We start from the raw sequence: 10,797 nt of genomic DNA, 5'->3' as shown, positions 1-10,797 counted from the left end.
GAGTTTACAGTCTATGAGGCAGTAGGGGAACACACGAGTTTACAATCTATGAGTAGATGGGGGATACACGAGCTTACAGTCTATGAGGCAGTAGGGGAACACAAGAGTTTACAATCTATTAAGAAATGGGACACAAGAGCTTACAATATATAGGACAGTGGTGACACAAGAGCTTACAATCTATGATGAGATAGGGGGACACAAGAGCTTACAGTCTATGAGGCAGTAGGGGGACACAAGAGTTTACAATCTGTGAGGAAATGGGGGACACAAGAACTTACAATCTATAAGACATAGTGGTGACATGAGATTACAATATATAGGACAGTGGTGGCACAAGAGCTTACAATCTATGAGGAGATAGGGGGACACAAGAGCTTACAATCTATGAGGAAATAGAGGGACACAAGAGTTTACAGTCTATAGGACATAGTAGTGACACAAGAGCTTACAATCTATAGGACATAGTGGTGACACAAGAGCTTACAATCTAAAGGACATAGTGGTGACAGAAGAGCTTACAATCTATAGGGCATAGTGGTGACACAAGAGCTTACAATCTATAGGACATAGTGACACAAGAGCTTACAATCTATAGGACATAGTGGTGACACAAGAGCTTACAATCTATAGGACATAGTGGTGACACAAGAGCTTACAATCTATAGGACATAGTGGTGACACAAGAGCTTACAATCTATAGGACATAGTGGTGACACAAGAGCTTACAATCTATAGTACATAGTGGTGACACAAGAGCTTACAATCTATAGGACATAGTGGTGACACAAGAGCTTACAATCTATAGGACATAGTGGCGACACAAGAGCTTACAATCTATAGGACATAGTGACACAAGAGCTTACAATCTATAGGACATAGTGACACAAGAGCTTACAATCTATAGGACATAGTGACACAAGAGCTTACAATCTATAGGACATAGTGGTGACACAAGAGCTTACAATCTATAGTACATAGTGGTGACACAAGAGCTTACAATCTATAGGACATAGTGGCGACACAAGAGCTTACAATCTATAGGACATAGTGACACAAGAGCTTACAATCTATAGGACATAGTGACACAAGAGCTTACAATCTATAGGACATAGTGACACAAGAGCTTACAATCTATAGGACATAGTGGTGACACAAGAGCTTACAATCTATAGTACATAGTGGTGACACAAGAGCTTACCATCTATGAGGCAATAGGGGGACACAAGAGCTTACCATCTATGAGGCAATAGGGGGACACAAGAGCTTACAATCTATGAGGCAATAGGGAGGCACAAGAGTTTACAGTCTATGAGGCAGTAGGGGAACACACGAGTTTACAATCTATGAGTAGATGGGGGATACACGAGCTTACAGTCTATGAGGCAGTAGGGGAACACAAGAGTTTACAATCTATTAAGAAATGGGACACAAGAGCTTACAATATATAGGACAGTGGTGACACAAGAGCTTACAATCTATGATGAGATAGGGGGACACAAGAGCTTACAGTCTATGAGGCAGTAGGGGGACACAAGAGTTTACAATCTGTGAGGAAATGGGGGACACAAGAACTTACAATCTATAAGACATAGTGGTGACATGAGATTACAATATATAGGACAGTGGTGGCACAAGAGCTTACAATCTATGAGGAGATAGGGGGACACAAGAGCTTACAATCTATGAGGAAATAGAGGGACACAAGAGTTTACAGTCTATAGGACATAGTAGTGACACAAGAGCTTACAATCTATAGGACATAGTGGTGACACAAGAGCTTACAATCTAAAGGACATAGTGGTGACAGAAGAGCTTACAATCTATAGGGCATAGTGGTGACACAAGAGCTTACAATCTATAGGACATAGTGACACAAGAGCTTACAATCTATAGGACATAGTGGTGACACAAGAGCTTACAATCTATAGGACATAGTGGTGACACAAGAGCTTACAATCTATAGGACATAGTGGTGACACAAGAGCTTACAATCTATAGTACATAGTGGTGACACAAGAGCTTACAATCTATAGGACATAGTGGTGACACAAGAGCTTACAATCTATAGGACATAGTGGCGACACAAGAGCTTACAATCTATAGGACATAGTGACACAAGAGCTTACAATCTATAGGACATAGTGACACAAGAGCTTACAATCTATAGGACATAGTGACACAAGAGCTTACAATCTATAGGACATAGTGGTGACACAAGAGCTTACAATCTATAGTACATAGTGGTGACACAAGAGCTTACAATCTATAGGACATAGTGGCGACACAAGAGCTTACAATCTATAGGACATAGTGACACAAGAGCTTACAATCTATAGGACATAGTGACACAAGAGCTTACAATCTATAGGACATAGTGACACAAGAGCTTACAATCTATAGGACATAGTGGTGACACAAGAGCTTACAATCTATAGTACATAGTGGTGACACAAGAGCTTACAATCTATAGGACATAGTGGTGAAACTAGAGGTAGCATTGCTTGTTCTGTACAACGGTCCTGCTATCTCCTACATAAACACGGTAGTATACATAAAGCTGTACCAGCCGCTATCTGTGTATGTACAGGGATGAGGCAGGAGGGGTATACAGTGATCAGGTTGTGAGGGAGAATGTAGAAGAGGGGTTATAAGAGAGGAGTAACGGTCCTTATACAGGGGACAGGTCTTTGGCACTAAAGTGCCCCAACAGTCATCCCAGTGATAATCATTCCTGTGCTTTTACACAGGAACAATCGTCCCCGCCTCCATTAACAGTGAACAGGCAGTTGTTCATAAGTGAAAGACTGCCTGTTTACACGGGCCGATCCATGCATGCCAAAACTGAACAACGAATGAGAAGGGAGTGAATTCTTATTAGTTATTCAGGCGGTGCATTCATTTATACTGAACGATTTATCGGCCGTGTAAAAGGGGCCTTAATGCCAAATCTGTGACATGCAGGGGCGAAGCTCTACAGATTATGACAGTGGGGGGAATTCATTGACGTCTCTCGTTGCTGGACTCATGCTCCTTCAATATGGGCCGACGGTCGTGTAAACAACTGCAAAAGCGCTGATGTCATGCTTCTCGCTGGCTCCTCACTCATCACTTCACCTTTTATGTGAAGCGCTGAGCGGGGAGCGTTTACACGTAGCAAGAAGCCAGCGATCCATAGTTCTTATGCTGCCTGAATGTCAGCGATAACGACAAGTGAAGGAATAGTGAGCGATTTATTTTGCATTTACACTGCACGATTATTGCTCTAATTCGTTTGTATGAATGAATTTTGAGCGACGATCATTACGTGTAAATGGCCCCTTTTTGTCAGCCTTATCTTTGGTATCAGCAGGTTCCTGAGGACGGAGTCAAATTCACAAAATAACTTTTTTGTGCCATTAAAAAGTGACGGATCGAGTAATATTGTTCACAGAAAGTGTACTGTCTCTTAGCATTAATATATAACCTTTTCTAATAGTATCGAAAAAAGCCTAATTGCACCCCAAGCCATCCCAAACACTATGTAAAGATGAGAAAGCGGAGTAACTGCCCTGAAAAGGGTGACCCCACACAGTTACCTAACCCTACCTCACCCTGGCTTTCCTCTAATAAAAAAGGAAGGGAAAAAAGGGGAGGTAATGATAAGGGTCAGGAAAAAATGAGATCTGATCCACCTAACAGAACAGGTGTTATTTGTACATTCTACGATCAAGATGCCATTCAAAAAATAGAAAATCATGTCATAGTAATACTCATGATACCAATTTAAATGAATGATAAACTTACTTCTTTTATCCTACTTGTTTCACCCCTAGGTTTCAGAGGCTCATCGGGGACCACCAATCAACAATCTGTGTCACGGTTCATAGATATTTAATGCATTTACCCAAATCAACAACACTCAGATCCTCTCTATTCGGGAGTATGGCTCAAATGTCAGATACAGAGGCCCCATTTATAGATATCATACCTTTGTTAAGACCTGTATAAAGGGTTGGACATTGATTTACAGGAATGCTGCCATCCAATAGGTGGCGCTGCAGAGATATTGTTCCATCTTCCTTATTACCCAGAGGAGCATGCATGGCCTTATAAGTCTCCTCACTCACCTTCTAGGTGCTCTCCTCAAGGAGAGAGAATACCCTCCCAAATCACGTTCTATATTGTAATGGCAAATAGATACACAAACCTAATATATTCATTCTTGCTGCACCCTGCAGTATTTTGAATGGCCCAGTTAAAGGTAGATTAAATGTATTTAAAAAATATATCAGTTTCAAACATACAGGGAGAACATGAAAATGTCTTCATATGGTACATTAAAAAAACAGACTTCAAGTGGCAGATGAGGTACTAAATTGGATATAGAAAGTCAACACATCCAGCAGATGAAAGCGTGAAGGTGCAGAATAAGCCATGGCTGCAAGAAATACGATAAAAAAAAACATGCTTCAGCACTCATACACACGGAATATCTGCAAACAAATGCAGAATGGTTTTTGTACAAAACGCATGAAAATACAAGGTACCCATCCATGAAGGTTCGCCTTGATGTGGCGGCGGGCCATACACAGATTTGATCAAATCGTGCACTAAGAACCTTGTATTTTTATGTGTGAATGCGTACGCAGAAGCGTGAACCTTTGTCTGAAATATCGCATGTGTAAAATATCTTAATTGTGTGCGCAATAATGGACAAAGAGTTTGCGCATACGTTAATCTTCTTCGCATTCACAACAGCAATGGGAAACTGTGGCCTTTTAGACTTCTCTCACACAGGTAATTGTTTTTACAGCAGTTAGTAGGTGTTTTCAACGTCCACTAGAAACGCTGCACTAAACCTCCATTTACTTCAATAAGATCCCTCAGATGAGCATTTTAGCACAGCGTTTTTAGCGTGCGCTACATTGAACGCTCTATATTCTATTCTACATTGTTACATGGCGTCTTTGACGCTCTACATCACCATTCAAATAATGGGGCGCGTTAAAAACATTGTAAAACACAGTTTAACAGCGTTTTACAGCATATTTAATGCTGCTTACTATGTGATGAGGAGGGAAAAAAGTGATGACATCATCAACCTACTTTGTCAGCATTGTTACTGCAAATAACGTGCGTTAAAAATGCAGGCAAACGCTTACAAAAATGCAGAAAAACGCTGTTCTGCACGCTGTAAATCACTGCATTAAAAAACGCAGCAGTTTACAAGTGCTTTTTTTGATAGTGGCTTTAACCCTGTACATTTACGGCGCCTGGTCCTGGGCTTTAAACCCAGGCGATAGTAAAAATATGGCTAGGGTTTAAAGCCTCTGCTTCTGCAATCAATCAGAAGCATGTTGGATTATCAGCTGTTAGTCACAGCTGATAACCCAGAAGACAGGAGGGTTTTTTAACCCTTTCTGCCTTCTCCTTTCTTTAGTACACAGCGCTCAATGAGTGCTATGGACTTAAGGCCCATTTAGGGCTCCTGCCCACTTGCATTTTTTTAACGCTGCTATATCGCTGCGTTGTCAATGGGACTTTCTAATGTTAAAAACGCATTGCAAGTTTGTGCTTTATGATTTTTGTGCGATGCGTTTTTAAGATTAGAAAGTCCCATTGACAATCGTGTTAAAAGAAAAGCAGTGATATCGCAGTGTAAAAAAAAATGCAAGTGTGCAGGAGCCCTTACACACACTGATATCTTTCAAAATATTGAAAGATCAGCAATTGTTTTGTCTATATAACATAATTCCCATAGGTGAACCACAGAGTGATGATGTTTTTGATCAGTTCCTTTACAAACTATTCAAATTCGTCCGCTCCAGATAACTATGACATCATCTATATAGCGGTCCCAGAAAGCGATGTTGATATTGCTCTAATGCTTTTCCAAACACATGCGTATCTTCCCACCACTCCAGGAGCAAATCAGCATATGTGGGGGCCATCGGGCTCCCCATCGCGCGCCCCTGAGCTGGTGGTAGACCCGTGTATCAAACAAAAAATAGTTATAGGTCAAGACTAGAGATGAGCGAGCATACTCGCTAAGGGCAATTACTCGATCGAGCATTGCCCTTAGCGAGTACCTGCCCGCTCAGAAGAAAAGGTTCGGCTGCCGGTGGGCGGGGAGAGCGGGGAGGAACGGAGGGGAGATCTCTCTCTCCCTCTCTCCCCCCGCCCCCCCCCCTTCCTGCTCACTGCCGCAACTCACCTCTCACCCGCGTCGGCAGCCGAACCTTTTCTTCCAAGCGGGCAGGTACTCGCTAAGGACAGTGCTCGATCGAGCTATTGTCCTTAGCGAGTATGCTCGCTCATCTCTAGTCAAGACCAACTTTAAAAGGCTCAATACAAACTCATTCTGTAATCTGAGATGTATGCTTCTAGACCTTAAAAAATATTCCACAGCCTCCATCCCACATTCATGCAAGACTGAGCTGTAAAGAGCCTCAACGTCAATACTACATAAAAGAGTATGTTCATCTACGGTTATATCATCCGGTTTTAACATTATATCTGTAGTGTCCCTAATGTAAGATGGTTAGGACAAGATGAAGGGATGAAGAATTTGATCCAGATATATTCCCAAATTGTGCGTCAGACTGTCTATTCCAGATACTATTGGACGACACTTAAGGAGATTCAGACCCTTATGGACGTTAGGAAGGCCATTAAAGGTGGCTACTCGAAACAGTGGAAATAGAAAAGGAAATTCCCCATTGCCTATTAGCTCAAGTTTGCAGGCTTCATGTAGGATCAGTGCCGGCTCCTCCTTATATTTTGCTGTGGGTTCATTCATCAAAGGTTCATATCTTCACTTGTCCCTAAGCATTTTAATACAATTAAGGTAGATGGAACAATACCTCTACAGCGCCACCTATTGGATGGCAACATTCCTGCAAATCAATGTCCAACCCTTTATACAGGTCTATGCAACAATGATTGCGAGTTGAAAACCAAGCCAGAATTTCAAAACACATATCACGATATGTTCCTGGTCCAATATCACCAAATATTCTCCTATATCTGCAGGTTTTACTGCAGTACTTTGATCTTTGGCCCCCAATTCTTCTCTGGTTAAATTAGCTGTGCAAGTTGGTAATTTCTCCAGTTCACCACTCCCAACCTTTATAAACTAGTCAATATTTCAGGAACTGCACTGCCACCTGGAGGCCACAAGAGGATCAGCTGCCGAATTCCCAGTTGATACATTACAAGAAAGAGCTGAGCAGACACATCAGCGGATGTCATGTGATATGAGCAAAGTATGAAATCAATGATTACAGATATTATCTGCTGATGGAGGAGTCTGAATGTGATGCTGGCTTTTATCTGGCCACGACTTCTGCTGATTCAGTACACCGGAGCAGCTGAGGACGCCGCACGCTGACCCCACTAATACCATCTTACTGCTTATTTTAGAACTGACACTTGACAGTCTGGCCATTGTGAGGTCTTTGTGCTCGCTGTTATCAGCTGTTTCTGTATATTCTCCACATTGTATCATCCAGCGGCTGTGATCTCCATGATAGAAATGTTTCCAGGCCAGTAATGTATCAGCCGTATGCTATACACCTCCTCCTGTTATGGATCAGCGCAGCGTTCTTCATCATCACCAATGACCTACTGTAACCTATGAAGGGGTGCAGAAGTATTAGTGACAACATAGACCCAGGCCCAGCAGAGGAGGAGGACTATTGAGAAGGGGACGCTATGACTGTGTAACAGGGGACCGGTGTGGAATATGACTCCACACCAGTTTACTTGAAGAAACAATGTTTTACTGCACATACAATAAAGAGTAATATGGCAATAATATATGACAGTATTATTTGGATACAATGCAAACTGTTTACTAACATTCCATTAATGTTATAACTCGATCCATACCCAACAAATACGGTGTTTTTAATATTGTGCATGCAGTATAGCATTACCCTGGTCAGAGACAAATAGCTCCACAGATAGTGGTTGAAAATACGAGTCTCCTCTGAAGTAACCTAGTCTTGCAGAAACTTTGGTTAACCAATTGAGTCAATGCGCTAACTGAAATATGCCGTCACTGTTCCCTTACCAAATTATTAGCAAAGTACCTTTGGGGAGGTTGTATAGTGATGAAGTCAAAAAAATTTGTGAAGAATTTGGTGATGGTACTCATGATTGCACATCACTAAAACTTGACTATCCAGATACTGGCTATTAGTTTACTTTTGCTGGTGGTCACTCTCTTAATGATAGTTCGATACTTGTGGTCAGTAATTGCAGCTTACGTTTCCTTGGATTATTAGCAGACCACTCTATAGCACTCACATTGATATAGGAAAACTCAGCTCTCCAGGAGCATTTGGTCAACTCACTCCTCACAAGGCTCTCTGCAAAAACTTCACATTAGAGCCGAGAAACAGGAGTTGCACTTTTTATACCTAGCCATTAGCCAATCAATGGGCAACTCAGGTTCTATTAATCCTTAAGAGAGTAAAAAAAACAAATGTGACCTCTCTGACCTTTGAGCAATTATATATGTATCCTCATACAACTGGACAGGGTGTTACTGGGAAAAAAGATTTCCCCTGCACCACAAGTTTAGGACAGTGTTCTTGGTGTCAGGTTGTGCATCTGGGACTTGTTGTTTTACCGGTTTCCTGGTGCACACCATCACAGGTGAGGGGTTAATTGAGCTGGCTCGGTGTGGTTGCTCAGATCAGCCAATCCACTGAGTCTGGGTGTAGATATATACTCCAGCTTCTATGCAAGAGGAGGCTATATCTCCTTAGTCTTGTCTGCCTGTAGATGTCTCATGTCTCCCTGCAGCTTGCTGTGTGTGTAGTGTCTGGATATCTTGCTTTGCAGCTTGCTGTGTGTTTTGTGTCCTGTGCTGCCTGATTATGTGTCTTGCTAGAGTAGGGACCGCAAGACACGAGGACCCTTAATCGTTGGGCTTGCGGCTTAAGTTCATTGGCCAATGCACAAACTAATCCCTCATCTGCTTTAGCGTGTGAGGTTGAGTGATAACTGTGTTTGTCATCTGTCAGTTTCCTGTTTGTGCATTTGAATTGTCTGTACTTGTCCTGGTTCCGTGTACCACCTATTCTGGGAGAGCCAGGGGCAAGGTTCCAGCGGTGGGCCGCCTTAATTGAGGCGATCGCTCCGCTGTTAGGTAGGGCCTTGCCATCTTACCTTTAGCACAGGGTCAGTTTCCCCTGCTGTGTTCTTTGGGCCACATTTGTGTGGGCCTGATGCTTGTTTGCTCACACAAACGTAACACCTGGTACAGGGTGTGAATCCATGTCAAAAAGGAGCACAGCTGAACAGGGCAACCAGAAAATATTCACTGAAGCCAATGGAAGAGTCAAGACAACCTCATGTTTCTGGGACAAGGTATCCATAAGAGCATGCCATCAGAAGCAGAGCTATGTTCGCAACTGGCTGGATCCCTGCACCCCCAGATACAAGAAAAGCTAGTGTGTGAAACTGTGGTTGTTTAACCATTTAGATGCTTTGGTTAATGCCGACTACAGCATCTAAACTGAAGGAAAGGCCAGCCTTTGTCTCCCATAACCCAAATGTAATGTGCCAATGGATTGCTGTGGCAACCTAGAGCTCCCAGGCCAGCCATTTATTTATGCCTATTAATTGGGAAATTCCTCTTTTAATATTCATGATCTATGCTCAAAATAAGTCATAATTAACTGATCTCCAGAGCTGGTATTCTAATGTAGTGTTCTGCGCATGCTCTGTGACCTGTGTAGTAAAGGGGAGGAGGTGAGCTGTGACCATCACAAGTTGACTTCTTTTAAAAGAGTGTTGTGGGCATGCTTTGTGACATGTGCAGGGGGAGAGCGGAGCTGAGCTGTGCCCAGGAACTATAGATATCATTAAGTGTAAGAAAGAGGAAAATATCAAGAAGAGAGTGATAAGTGTATATATGGACACATACACATATGTATCTTCTGGAGGGTAATATCGGCACAACCTTTTATACTTAAATAAAATTAATATGAGAGAGGTGTATTAGCCCAAACAGATCTCAGTTTATTATTAAAACCAGCATGTATACATGTTTCGAGGTATGGGAACCTCTTCCTCAGTATTTGCTGGGGTTAAAACTACATAAAATAGAATACACTATCTGAAGATGTTAACCGTCTGCATGGCAAAGAAAGACTCTGTTTTTCCATGCAGGCGGTTAACATCCTCAAATGCTTATTCTATTTTTTTCCACTTATTGTTCTACACGTTTACCTGATAGGTATAACGTCACTTAGGGTGGGCAACACCTTTGGTATCTATACCTCTCCGCCTTAGTGTATCAGGGTCATACCCCTAATTATTACACCATTTCCTTTTTCACCGGGGTTGGTCCACCGCCTTTCCATATATTCTATAGACATTATTGTGAACATGCTCTGTGCCCTGTGTACTGAAGGAAAGGAGGTTAGCTGTGATTATCACTATAGACTTTTTTGGGGGATTGTGTTGTGTGTTTTGTGACTTTTGCAGGGTGGGGGAAAAGGTGAGCTATGAAAATCAGCTATAGACTTCAATGGGAGTTTTCTTAGGCATGCTATGTGGCCTTTGCAGGATGGTGGAGAAGGTGAGTTGTGCCCATCACCTATAGACCTCTATGGGAGAGTGTTGTTGGCATGCTCTGTGGTCTGTAATGGGTGGGGTAAGAGGTGAGCTCTGGACATCATCTTTAGACTTCTATGGGAGTTTTCTTAGGCATGCTATGTGGCCTGTGCAAGATGGTGGAGGAGGTAAGTTGTGCCCATCACCTATAGATCTCTATGGAAGAGTGTTGTGTGCATTCTTTGT

Source organism: Eleutherodactylus coqui, chromosome 9, assembly GCF_035609145.1.
Source record: "Eleutherodactylus coqui strain aEleCoq1 chromosome 9, aEleCoq1.hap1, whole genome shotgun sequence".
Taxonomy (NCBI): Eukaryota; Metazoa; Chordata; class Amphibia; order Anura; family Eleutherodactylidae; genus Eleutherodactylus; species Eleutherodactylus coqui.
Note: the sequence above shows the minus strand (reverse complement) of the source record.